This window comes from Pelodiscus sinensis, chromosome 4, assembly GCF_049634645.1.
Source record: "Pelodiscus sinensis isolate JC-2024 chromosome 4, ASM4963464v1, whole genome shotgun sequence".
NCBI lineage: Eukaryota > Metazoa > Chordata > Testudines > Trionychidae > Pelodiscus > Pelodiscus sinensis.
The window spans coordinates 112,820,858-112,835,280 of NC_134714.1; the positions used below are offsets into that span (position 1 = coordinate 112,820,858).

At 40.7% G+C, this 14,423-nt stretch overlaps 1 protein-coding gene across 2 annotated transcripts in view; it reads left to right on the forward strand.

The window, feature by feature from the left end:
• KCNC1 (potassium voltage-gated channel subfamily C member 1) overlaps positions 1-14,423 on the forward strand; it is a 151,999-nt gene that overhangs the window by 85,683 nt on the left and 51,893 nt on the right. The gene's annotated exons all lie outside the window — the stretch shown is intronic.

The window sequence follows — 14,423 nt, forward strand, 5'->3', positions numbered from 1 at the left end:
GCTGTACCCCCCCAACTGGGAGCCAATATGGATTCTAATCAAAGTTCTGCCCCACTTGTATGACTTTCGATAAGGCCAGACTTTTCAAAAGGATACAGTTACCCATAATCAGGGTCAGATTTTCAAAGCAACTCAGCTCCCATTTAGAGATCCAAACAAGTAGACAGATTTTCACTAGAGCTCAATGTATTGGGTGCTGAATTCTTGACAATTTAGCCATAAGTGTCACAATATGAGTGCTGAGGACTTCTGAAAATTTGGTCCCAGTTATGGAGAATAAACTCTTTTGAAAATCTGGCACTTTACCCCTTTTCTGTGCCTCAAATGCCCCCATCTTCAAAAGAAGATGTACAGGACTTGCAGGCAGGCTCCATTACTGATTACGGTACTTTGAGATCCCCGATCAAAAAGTGCAATAAATACGTTCAAAGTATTATTGTTATTTTAGACTCCAATTTACCTCTTTACTGCCTACGTTTGGTATTTGTCTGCACTAATTGCTACTTTCAAGTCCTTTCACTGTAAATGTTTATTCCTGACCCCAAGGCTACTAAAAATGTAATTTCTGGTAAAGAAATTAATCCTAGATTGTTTAAAGCTTCCTGCCCCGCTATTTTTTGGTCAAGAATACATTTAGAAATGGATTATACAGGGTTAATAAAGAATCAGTAAATGTCATAAGCATGTTTCAGACATGAGTAGTAGAAGACATTATACGCATGGCTTTGATCAATAAGCAATTTACTTGATTCCATAATAATCTATGACAATTCCCTATTTAACAAAACATTTATTAATAGTTTATATATTTATTTATAGATTTATAAATACACACTTCATGTGCAGTGTCACCTCTGTAAGTCCTTTCTTTGGAGTCAGAAGTGTCCTACATGTGTAATTTGGCAGCATAATCATCCATGCTGATTTCCATCAGCAAAACCACACTGCAGAAAGACTCTGGCTTTGTCTTTGTTGCACAAAGGGGTATTTTGACATTGACACAGCTAATTTGAGATAGTTGCCTGCACTAGAATTTTACATCAAGATAAGACACAAGTCATTTTTACCTTGATGTGGTTAATTGAGGTCAATTCCAGGTGAGGCAGATAGGTCCAAAGCCTTCCAAAGTCAGACAAACAGAATTCATGGCAGATTTTTAAAAGGAAGACTCAGAGATGGAGCACAGTTCAATCTCTCTTCTAAACAACTGAGGCTATGTCTACACTGTGGATTTTTTTTTTAATGGAAGAGGATATGCAAATGGATCCTGTAAACCTTGATTTTTGAGGAATAAGGGATCTTGCGAAAAGAGGTTTTTTCCAACAAATGGCCCCATCTATATGGGGCTTTTTAGCAGCAAAACCTCTTCCGCAAAAAGAATCGGAAGAAGATATGCAAATGAACATGCTATTTGCATATCATCTTCTGCAAAAAAAAAATGCTGTGTAGTAATAGCCTGAGTGAATAGAGCTTTAGCTCTGTATTCAGCAATTTTCATGTTTTCGCTCAAATAGCTCAAACCAGGATCTTCATCTCCCGAAAACAGAGGCAACTGCTTAGAGAACTAAGAACATGCTCCTGCTCCCCTTGAGGTCAACAGCAAAACTCCCATTGGCTTCAAACTCCAGAAAGCAGCCTCGTCTGGTGGATAGGACGCTGGTCTGGTGTCAGGTGACCAGAATTCTAATCCTGGGTCCACTATGGACCTGATGCTAAGTGAACTCAGGCACATCACTGCTTCTTTGTGTTCCCACCCACCTCTTGTCTCCTTAGATGGTGAGTCTTCAGTGTTTGGGGGACTGTCACTGTTTGTGTATATGTATACTTCCTAGTACAATGGAGCCTGTCACAGGGTAGCTAGCCCTCTGAAAAAGTGTGGGGCTTAGCCCACTTGTGAGAGGCCTCACAAGGCAACTCAGTTCACCTGGGACTAGTTAATGCATTGAGTTCCTGGAAGGCAGGTAAGTAGTTGAATCACCTAGGCAAGATAAAAGAAAGCTGGTCCCTTTGGGGCTTCACTAGGCAAATCAAGACTCCTGAGGAAAGGAACAGCTCCCAGGATGCAGCAAAAGCTCTGATAGAAAAAGGCTTCTTAGGGAGAAGCTTGAGGGGGGATCATCAACAAAAGGAAAACCAAGGAAGAATGCTGCGGGAAGTTTCAGAACAAAAGAGCTGCTGAATACTAAGTTTAAGAAAAATTTCTCTGCCATAAAAAACTTTGCCAAGCAACAGCAGAAGTGCTGGAAAAAAGAGGAATTCTATGCTATTCTGAAGAAGGGCCTTTGCAGCCTCGCCTCTGTGAGGACCTTGACTAAAGAGACCCTGCCACAACTAGTAAGAAGAGGCCCCTGACTTCAGAACAAGGTTCTGGGCCATGAAGACCTCACTGATACAAGATCTGGGACCTAACTTGGGTTGGTAGACTAGACTCTGGACATAATTCTCTCTCCACCTAGAGATTTTGAAGGCTATTCATGTGAGGTTCTGCCATTATGGTTAAATAAACAAGATATCCGAAGGGGTGTTGTTCACCACACAAGCCTCATTGGACTTATTAAAACTTTAGGAAAGGTGAGACAGATTCACAATGGTGACACTGCACCAGGCCAACAGAGATTGCTCCAAGGGTGAGGGGCTCACCCCAGGACTATAAGCACTACTGTAATACAAATACTACTAATAAAGAAAAGCCAGAAATGGTTCTTTTTAATCTATCAGCTATTGGACAGCAAGTTAATCAGAAACACGTCAGTGTGTGAGACACACCATCCAGCAGTGCAGACAGACAAATCATTATGTTAATGCGGGCTGGTGAGTGTACTACCACACTACTAGCAGTCCTATGACAGGCAGAGAATAACCTATGACTGTATGTTACAGAAGACTATGTAAATGTAATGATGAAAAATAAGATACTAAGCAGCCAGATAGAAGAAGCAGAGTATGATGCAAAAAAACACATGAAAGCCTGTTACCTCAACTTACTCTTAAATAGGTGAAAGATGTTACTGAAGCAGGCCAAACTGAGTCTAATGAAGCAGTGCTAGATGAAGAAAAGAGCTGGTTTATAAAAGCAATTCAAATTACAAAGGTCCTGTAAATGAAATCTCAACAGGAAAAGCAAAAAAATTGAGGCTCTTACTAAAGGGACTTCCCTTAGTAGCCAAAATCTAAATTAAAAAATATATCTATCAAGTGTTCATCATCCACAGCTCAGTTGTGCTTCTGCAACTCACATAGCAACTGCTTGAGGGTGTCCTGCGCAGGAGAAATATAATAATCATGGGGAAATTAGATATTGTGCTAGAAGGTGCTCTCCATAGCAGGACAATTTCTATGAAATACTAGCTTCCGAACTTACAGTGCTTGTTCTATATTTACACAATGCCAAGTTGGTTAGAAAAAGGCCAGGTCGCTTAAGGCGTGACTACATCAGTTGCTGTTGCAGAGGAATCTATTGACCTTGTAGAGCACATAAGTGTTTATTTTTCCTTTTGTGACTTGGTTACTCTTTTTGACTGTCTCTGTGTGTGTGAGTTCTATGACTCCAGGTATGGCTGGTGAGCAGTCCGATAATATTTACCTGTGTTAGGTTAGCTGACTTGTTACCTCTGCCCTCCTGCACCCTTAATTTAACATTCCTGTGTATACCTCAGAATTTGACAATACCGCAATCAGCCATTTTTTATGTTTAACCACTGGCAGCTGAAAAAACAAATACCACCGAGTGAGGAATAATGTTATGTCTTTGCAAGGAAGGTCAGACGGACAGCTGCATACTTGCAGTTTGATCATTAGAATGGGAGGATGGGACTGAAAGTCATGGAAGAGAGCGAGTGAATAGTGACCTTGGATTTAGGTGCCCTGACATTATTGTTTTGGCTAAAAATACTAGAAATCTTTTGTAATATTGAATAGTTTGTTGAAATTAGGAGAATTGGTGACCCAGTAGAGGTTATGATGTCAACTCACTAGGAGTCTTTATAAAAAAATTTGAATGAGTGGTCCTGTAGCACCTTAGAGACCAACAAATATATATGAGCTTTCGTAGGCACAGCCCACTTTTTCAGATGAATGGAGCAAGAGGCACAAAGGGGCAAATAAGAACACAAGAACAGCCATACTGGGTCAGACCATCTAGCCCACTATCCTGTCTTCCAACAGTGGCCAATGCTAGATGCCCCAGAGGGAGTGAACAGAACAGGTAATCATAAGTGATCCCTCTCCTGTCATCCATTTTCAGCCTCTGACAATCAGAGGCTAGGGACACCATTCCTCCCCATCCTGGCTAATAACCATTGCTGGACCTAACCTCCACAAATTTATCTAGCTTTTTCTTGAACCCTGTTAAAATGTTGGTCTTCACAACCTCCTCTGGCAAGGAGTTCCACAGGCTGACTGTGCGATGTGCGAAGAAAGACTTTTGTTTGTTTTAATCCTGCTGCCTATTAATTTCATTTAGTGACCCCTAGTTCTTATGTTCTGGGAACAAGTAAATAACTTTTCCTTATTCACCCTTTCAACACCAATCATGATTTTATAGACCTCTGTCATATTCCCCCTTAGTCTCTTCTTTTCTAAGCTGAAAAGTCCCAGTCTTTTTAATCTCTCTTCATATGGGACCCACTCCAAACCCCTAATAATTTTGTTGCCCTTTTCTGAACCTTTTCCAATGGCAATTTATCTTTTTGTTTGAGATGAGGCGACCACATCAGTATGCATTATTCAAGATGTGGATGTACCTTGGTTTTCTATAGAGGCAATAAGATGTTCTCTATCTTATTCTTTATCCTTTTTAAAATTATTTCTACATTCTGTTTGCTTTTTTGACTGCCCCTGCACATTGAGTGGATGTTTTCAGAGAACTATCCACAATGACTCCAAGATCTCTTTCTTGAGTAGTTATAGCTAAATTAGTCCCCATCGTATCATATGGATCATTTTTTCTGATGTGCATTACTTTACATTTATCAACATTAAAATTCATTTGCCATTTTGTTGCCCAATTACTTAGTTTAGTGAGATCTTTTTGAAGTTCTTCACAGTCAGCTTTAGTCTTATCTTGAGCAGTTTAGTATCATTTGCAATTTGTGCTTTTTTAGAATTAACTATAAAAGATAGGTAAAAATAAGTACTTTGGAATAGTCCAAGGAAGCTTTTTTTACGGCAAGGAACTAACAGTAGTTTTAGATAAGAGAATGCTTGATTGCATTGATCATTTATCAGATGGAAGCGCTGTGTTCCCACTGATTTATTCCTGACACCACTTGGAGAGAAGCAATGAAGTTATCATTGCTGTGGGTTCTGAAATATCCAAGGTAAGATACAGTCTATACTTAAATTCCACAGATCTAGCTCCATGGTGTTAAACTAGCTAGTGATTTGAAACACAATATGATCTGGAGGAAAAAAATAGAGGGTTGAGAATTTATGCTGTCTTGACTCCGCCACTGACTTGCTGTGAAGCCTTGGATAAGACACCGTACCTTTCAGCCTACATTTCCTCTCGTGTGTGATGAGGATAACAATACCTACCCAGCAACCTCACAGGAACGTGGCAAGGATCAACCAGTCCTTAGAATTCCTTGAACATGCAAAGAACCACTACAATATTAAGCAATATCATTACTACTCCTTTAGTTCAAATTTTAAGGCATCCAGATGAATCTCTTTAAAGTAGAAGCAGCCTGAAATAAGTTCAATATTAAACACAACAAATGTGTATTATTCATTGTTGTTCTTAACTCCATTTTTAAACAAAGCTCTAATTTTTTTAAATTTTCCTTGAGGGTACTTCATAATTTCCAGTGTTGTGGGAATAGTTTGGGAGTGCCAGAGAACAAGGGAGAATTTTGCTGCAAAATTAAGGCACAGATTGCTTCAGAGTAGGGGAGAAGGGCTTGATTACGCAGTAATAGTAAGGAAATCCAAGTAATACTGGGCTCTATCCTGTTTATTTATTAGAGGATGGTGCAGCTTTTCTGGCCAAAACTGCATATGATTCCCATGCTCAGTTTCAGTTCAGCTTCCTAACAACAACACAAACACAGTACTTACTGTGTTTTGTTTAGCAGCTGTACAACTCTAAGCTATGACATATGCACAAAGATACCTTCATGCATGCACCTGGCAACCCACATAACGTGCTCACCATTGTTCTCTAAAAAGCTGCTGCCTGCTGCCATGCCATAAGGCAAAAAGCAATGCTGAAAAGTCTTTTATGCATAATAAACTAGTGAGCAAGCCAAATAAGCCCTGGAAGTAACACACTAATATACAGAAGTAAAAATAACCCAAACTGCTAAAGAGGTCTACAGTAAGAACTCAAGCTAACTCTGAAAACAATTTTTACACACACAGAAGACTTTCCTCTCCCTCCTGATATCTTTTTACCCCAATCATGATAGGGAACACTCGTGAGAGAGCACTTACCCAGCACAATGATAGCTGGTACACTATTGTGTTGTACTGGGGAATGGAGAGAAGGGAGATACTATTAACTGTAGTTTAGTGAATATAACCTGCACCAGTGTATAACCCACACTCATGTATAACACGCAGTTTTTCTTTTTTTGTGTTAAAGAACCCTTAGATTAGCTGCGGACGTGTATAACCCGCAGGTCCTGCATTCATCCACTCACTACATTCACCGCACTCACGCCCAGGCCCCGCACAACCGCAGCCAGGCACAACCCACCCTCCTCTGGGCGGGGGAATGGAGAGCCCCCAGGCCCTGTGAGTAAAAATAAACATGTATACCCACAGACATGTATACCCCACGGGGGGAGGGGGTGGGGTTTGTAAAAACATGTATAACCTGCAGCTTATATACGGTAATTTACGGTACACATGTGTTTTCTGTCCCATGATTGGCTACGATGCAGAAATGACATATGTACAATTATCTGCTATTTGTTTTGTTGTCAAGAAGCTGGACTAAAACTGAAGATGAAAACTGTATGCAGCTGTGGCTAGAAAAGCTACATTATCCTTCATTTATTTAAAACAAAACAAAACAGGAGAATGGTTCATAACTACTTTAATTTACAGTCTATTTCAATCGGATTTACCTGCTGCACTACAGCAAAAATCAATCCTCCTCCCAACCCCCCTGTATTCAGCAGCAATCTGTGCCGAACTTATGCAGCAAGACTCTCTCCGGTTGCTCTCCCTAGTTCTTTGGCATTGCTACATGGAACTCCACAGCCCTGGATATTCTGCAGTTGCTTCAAGGAAAATTAGAAGTGAGAGTTTTGCTCAAAAATGGAGATAAGTACACCATGGACTAGTATAGCCTATACAGAATTATTTTGGAGACTGAATTTCTTTCAGGCTGCCCTTACACTTTTCATTTTGCTACAGGTTTTTATGGGCATGTATAAAACCGGACTGTTGAGGCTGATGGGGAAATTGGAGATTTTACACAGGAAGCATCAGAAATGATGAACTGTGGGTAAATCTTTATGTTGCGTGAATGGACAGAGTGAGAATTGGTGGGTGCCAGGCTGCTTAAGATGGAATTTGTAAACTACCAGGGGAATTCCTTTTTTTTTTTTTTTTTTTTTTTGGCATTCTGTTAGAGCAGCCATGTCTCCTCCAATGACACTCTGATTCTGATAAATGTGGAGCACCCAGGGGACAATGGTCATGAGACCTTGAGTTTGCTCTGACCCTATGGTAGTGGGAGACAAGGCAAGATGGTTTAGTGCACTAATTGGCGCAACATACATAAACTGAAACAAAGAGGCTGAATCCTGTTTCTGTGTCCTCACCTTGCAATAATTCTTAAGAAGGTAACTAATTAGTGAATACATTTCTGCCTTTTCACTTCATGCTGCCGAACACAATGTTGGTAGCTAAGAACAGCTAACGCCAATTGTAACTTGACATGAAATGAGGCCTCAGACCTCACCCTGCTCAAATTCCAAAGGGCCATTTGACTGAATGGGTTCCTCGGTCACTTCAGTGGCACCAGAGTCACCAGAGCTGACACTATTTGGCACTTTCAGTGTTCACACAGCTAATTATTTTTTCCAAGCAAATACGGGACCATTGAAATTGCTCATAGAGATGGCTCACAAGACTAAGCACTTTCTGGGTCTGGTCTGTGAGTCAGGAGTGGCGTCTGGAAGGATGGCTTTTCACCCTCTGTCAAAAACCAATCAGTATCTTGGCCAACCTCACTTTGTTATTTCTCAAGTCCACTCTCAAAAGCTGATCAAACCAATGAGCTTCCAGGCAGCCTGCAGAAATAAGCTTGTTCATCAAAACGTTGAGCTAGGACAATGAGATCATTCTAGTCATGCATAGAAAGGATTGTGTTACAATCTCTTGGAATCTGCTATCCTTGCAACTGATGCTGAATGCTCCTTCCTTCACTTTTCTTCTCACAAAAACTAGAAGATTTCCATGTCAGCAGATATTACCAGGGCTTTGACTATTTTGGAAGTATGTGCCTATCTGTGAAATGCCAGAACTATGCAGGTTTACCCATCAGCAATACACACCCAGTGCATTATGTATGGGTGGCTCTTTCAACTTCCCCTGACACCTTGATAATACCTGTTTTGAGTACACAGCAACAGCTGCTCCAGAATGCAGCTTATTGATTAGGAGCGCAAGGATAAACCTTTCATGTGCTGTACCTCAGTCAGATGTGTTGATAAGAATCTGAAAAAGGAGAAAGCTATTGATTCCTCTACATTCAGTGATGAAAACTCGATAGAAAAGTTCACAGCCATTCCACTCACTGGCCACAATGATTACATCATGGAGGACAAAAGAGAGATTGGGTTTTAAAAAAGGACCAAAACTCCAGAATGTCTCCGGCAAGTCACTTAAGCCAGGTCTACACTTAAAAGCTTTACCCATATAACTATTTCAGTTAGGAGTGTGATTTTAACTGTAATAATTATGCTAGTAAAAACCCTAATATGGGCACATTTATACCACCTGAAGGGTGACATATGTCAGGACAGTGATTCCCCTTCCCATAAAGGAATTGCTATATCAGGGGAGGAGGGGGGGGGATGACATAGTAACTGCATAGGCTATTAGAGGGGTTGTACTTCTTTACTTATGGTGGTTTAGTGTAAGAGAGAGAGAAAACTTCTTTTGTCTGTCTTGCCATTTTAAACTGTAAACTCTTCAGGGAAGGCACTCTAATTATGTTTGAACAGTGCCTAGTGCACTATGGTTTCAATCTCAGTTGGGGCCCTGTTTGCTACAATAATTAATGAGAGGAAAGAAATAATTTTGAAAAGAAAGTTCCCATTTATTTGTCTATCTAGCTGTCCAAGTTAACAAAACAACTGTCAAGGTTAACTTGGATCATCCGGTTTCGAGAGCCTAAGGCCTTGTCTTCACTTACTAGGAGCACAACGCTGTGGAGATTGATCTTCTGGGGGTCGATTGAGCATGTCTAGTAAAGAAGCGCTTAATCAACCACTGCTCATGCGCTCATCAACCCTGGTACTTCACCAGGTCACAAGAGGTAAAGGGAGTCAACAGGATAGTTTCTCCTATCAACCCCCTGCAGTAGGGATGTTGCAGTAAGTCAAACTAAGGCACATCGCCTCTAGCAATGCTAGTCACACAGATGGAGTTGCATACCTTTGTTCGACTTTGACCCCTAGCGTAGACCTGGTATTTCTTTACCTTGTTTTATATATGGACTAATCCTGTATTCCATGTCCACAACTTCCTGAGGCATGTCACAAGAATTTTTCATGAGGAAAGCCTAGTAAGATTAGGTTCATAGGCTTCGAGTCAGTACAGCACATACTTACTTTTAAGCATGCACTTGAGACCATTCACTCAAATGGGTCTTAAGCACATACTAAAATTCATTGCTGAATTCTGATGGATATAAGCACATGGTAATGTGATGTGATGAATCAGGGCCATGAAGAGGCCATAAGTGAAGCCCATGTTTTAATAAGCTGTTTTGTTCTTCTAGACCGCTAAACTGGTTAAACATAACTCACAAATGTAACGTGAAATGGACATCACTTTTTTTTGCTATTCCCTCAGACATCACCAGGCCTCTTAGTATTGCACTGTGAAAGCATCATCATGACAATGCTGTACTAATCCAGACACGCTGCCAAGTAAGACCTTTTGGCTGCACTGGACAGCCTAAGTATTTAAATCATTTTTTTTTCAGTTCAATAGACAGAATAAAACAGCTCACATAGTGACCTATGGAGGATGAATACTTTAGAGGTGCTTCTGAGAGTCTTCTGTTTTTTTCCAGGACTAGTCTGGTTTTTGGATGGCCTTTAGCCAAATGCTCTGTAATAAAGTAAAACTTACTAGACTGATATTTGTGTTTCTTTGTTGAGTAGTTGCCTGCATCCTTAATGCAGCACATATCTCCTGAATAGTGGTATCTTAACCACACTATCCTGCTGTTTAGAACTTATTTGCTTACTTCACTGTGGAAGAATTCTTTCCTTACCCATAGTACCCAGAGAGAGAGAGAGAGATTTAAATGTACCGTTGCCTGAATATTCATTCATAGTCTTCATTAGATTTAGGACTGGGTAAAAACATGTTTTTTATGCTCTCTATTGGAGACATTTTTCTCAGTTGTTCTGAAAATTTCTGGGGTTAATTTTTTTCTCAGTATGGAAATTTATGGATGTTTCACAAGAGGGAAACAGCATTTAATTTCATCTCTTTGTGCCTCAGACTCTCCATCTGTAATAGGGGGACAAGATATTGACCTCCTTTGTAAAGTGCTTTGAAATCTACTGATGAAATACGTGATATAAAAGCTAGATGTTATTGTTATTTCAGTTAATAATTTGGGGATTTTGTTTGTCTGTTTTCATAATGACCAGTTGCCCGTACTTTAGCCCAAACGCAAAGAACAGTTAATCGAGTCTGAAAGACAAAAGTGGAATGGTTTGCTCCACTGTCATGGATTAATGCACCACTGTCCTAGAGATTCTGACAGAGATACGCACAAACATAAGGGTCTGTATGCGTGGATTCAAATGTGAAAACAGGGCCCATGGAATGAAGGGAGTGCATGAGAAGAAGACAAATTTATTAGCATCACTTAGTAGTATATATTTATATTAATTATGCTAAGATCACAAACATCAATTTGTGGGGCTATGGAGAGGGGGGCACACTTACAATGTTATTAAGAAGCTCACCACTTCATTTCTTTGCTCCATATTATGTTTTAAGGATCAACAAGCAATGGGAAAGGAAAGAAAAGGGTCTAACTCTGTAGGGGTCAGTCCCATTAAAGCTAATTGAACTGTTTCTACATACATAGACTCTAAGTTTGGCCCGACTGCTGCTACACAATTGTGAGTGGATTTTCAGAGATGATAGCTTTAAAAAAATAAGTCAGTCAAAAGATTGTGGAAATAAAGAAAAGCAGAGAAATACTTCATGCTAACCTGCTTGTCAGCCACTGAGAACTTTCCTGTAACTTTAGGGGGGGGGGGGGTTGTTTGTTTTTTAAAGATCAACAAAACCCCTCATAGTTGATGTCAATATTTGTCAATATTTGTTGTCTTCTGATAAGCAGCCTGATTGATGTGTTTGAGATTCCCATGAGTGTCAGTACTGAAACTGTAGCCACCACAGATTGTGTAGTAGATTCTGTGCAAAAAAATTAAGAATGAAGATGCTAGTCACAAATATCTCCAAAAGACTAGATCAAGGAGTAAAACAGAGAGATCTAATTTCATGATGCCAGCCACATGGAGTGCAACGGGTAAACAAAACCACAAATGGGGAAAAAAAAATATCCTCAGCTGGTGTAAAGCAATGTAGTTCCACTGAAGTCAAATATATTCACCTCTATGGTGCTAGGCGCTCAGAGCATTCAGCCAATGATATTTGTACTTAAGATACTGTAATCTGATATATTCTATGTGATGTTTTAAATATAGATTAGGAATTTGTTTTAAAAGGGTACAAATAAAGGATTAAAATGAGGCCACCAGAAGGGGACACTGAGCAGAGACTGACAGCCCTTGAGGCCAAAGTCTTCCAGTTACTGATAAAATAGGTACAACGCAGGAAGCAGCAGTGTGAGCTTTCACATCCAACAAAACATGCCTCTTTTCTGTCTTGCAGGGGCCCGTTCTGTAGGTTACCCTTCTCTTTCCCCATGGCCCTTTCAATCTTTGGGACCGCTGCAGAGTGATAATTTGAGTGCCTGTCAGTGCCAGTTGATTGGGGTGTATATGAATTTCCAGTTTGATCTGCATAATGCAGAAGTTGAGGGTGGAGAGGAAACCTAAAATTGGAGGTGAGGGGAGAATCTCTTTTTTCATGGCTGATGGTGCATAGGCTTGCATCAGATCAGTCTGTCTGGAAAGTGTGCCAGTCCCCACTAGCATTCTTTGCCCCCCTCCTCACCTAAACACCATCTATCCCTGCCCTCTGGGGTGCCACCTCACTGGCAGAGTCCCTTTCATGTGGGAAAAATGAAATCTAGAGCGTGATCCAGTTCCCAAATTTCCACCAAACAGGGATGTAAATTGAGATTTTTAAAGCCCATGAGGGGGATTAAACCGCATCTCCCATTAAATTCTAATAGAGTTGCAGAGAGAAATCCTCTAGGCAGCTTTGAAGATCTCACCGCTAGAAACCAAGTCAGGGATTCAAGCCACAGTTGTCCCATTTAGTAGAGCAAAGTATTGTCGGGGGTATGGGGAGAACACTTTGCATGGCACTTACGGTAGATGTTCTTTATGTTCTGGCAAACAGCTATCTTACTACATAGATACTTGTCTGGTGGGAGGGGGAGGGGGGGAAAGGTGCAGCAGACAAGAACATCTTGTACTTGGGCTGTTCATCAAGAAGGTTTGGAATGCAGACGAACTGGCAGACTAATTAGATTTTATAAAAATTTGGTATTCAGAAGCACAATCCTTATAATATCCTGTCAGCTTAAACATATGTCTGTGTGTGCAATAACAAATTACCTCGGTCAAAGAGAAAACATCCACAGTAACATTTTAGCTTCAGCCCGACAGATTTCAGGGCTAGTCCTTTTAATAGCCAGTTCATTCAGGAAATGTCCAGTCTGATAAACGATCTATTCGTTATTTTTTTTAAAAGAACAATATTCAAATGCAGGTTTGGCGTTGGAAAGATTTTGACCTTCCCTTCCTTTGTTTATTGAAGAACCAGAGGGAATACATGGCAGAATGACAGACAAAAAAAAAAAAAAAGGGAGGGGGAGGAAGACCGGGGAAACCCATCTGCAAGCCAGAGGGCTGATTTAGGAAGAAAGAATAAAACAGCTCACCATACACAGCTTATCTAACCAATGACTAAGGAAGCAAAAAGCATTTTGGAGATATCTGAAGGGCACCAACACCAAGAAGGAAAAGAAACTATTTAGTATGCAACATAGGAGTATAACTAAGAACAATGGGATTTTAAGTAAGCAAGGGGGAAATTAGACTAAATTCCAGGACAGTTAGGTGCATTCTGCTATCCTGAGGGAAGGATAGAAGTTTTATATGTTAGGCTTTTAATATTACAGGAGAGCATACTCCAAAGGCAGACTCGCCCTATGCAGCAAGAGGAACAAAAGAAACCTTTTCCCATCTCTAACGTCTGAGATTCCTAAACATGATGGCTCATTTATATAGAACTGATTATGCCAGAAAACTCATCTTGGAGCAAAGTCTCTCCCTCTATTATATTATGAAGTAGTACACTCATCGCTAATATTAATGGGACTTGTTCATGCAAAGAAGAGCATTACTGGGAGCTACTGGGAAGGCAGCAAGGACAGGAGAGTGATTCTTGCTAATGGCCATTACCAATGTGCATTACAAGGAGAGTCACTCAATGCTGATGAGTATTATGTGTGTGCATTGCTAGGAGAAAACAAGCCAGGTTCCTTTAAAATCAAGAATCACCATTATCTCCCATGGTAGCTACTTGAATACATCTGTGGGGTTCTGAGGGAACCAGGCTGCACCCCAATCTTGCCAACCCTTCTACCCACCCACAATATAGAGTTGTGGAGGAAAGGTTCCTGCAGTCTTGAGGGAAGGCAAAGAGCAAGCCATATTACCTATGCTTCTCTCTTCAGCTCCTTTGATACTACACTACCCCAGTGGCTCGTTTATCTTTGCTCACCTCTGGCCTTGAGCAGCACTGCTCACACAACACTCTAAAGGAATCTGGTTACACTTAAAGGGTGATGCTTACCAGGTACCAGTTAACCAGTATCCAGGAGCAGCTCCCTGCCCATTGCCCACTGTGGGCAGAGAGCTGGTCCAGCCCAACAGGGCTCAGAAGCACCCCCTCCATGCTTGGGGCTGCTCACGTGGGATCCTACTTAATGGGTTAAATGCAAGGTTCAACCAATTAACTGATTAACCGGGATTTTATGACCCTAGTTACAACACAATTTTATGCCAAACTGGTTCCAT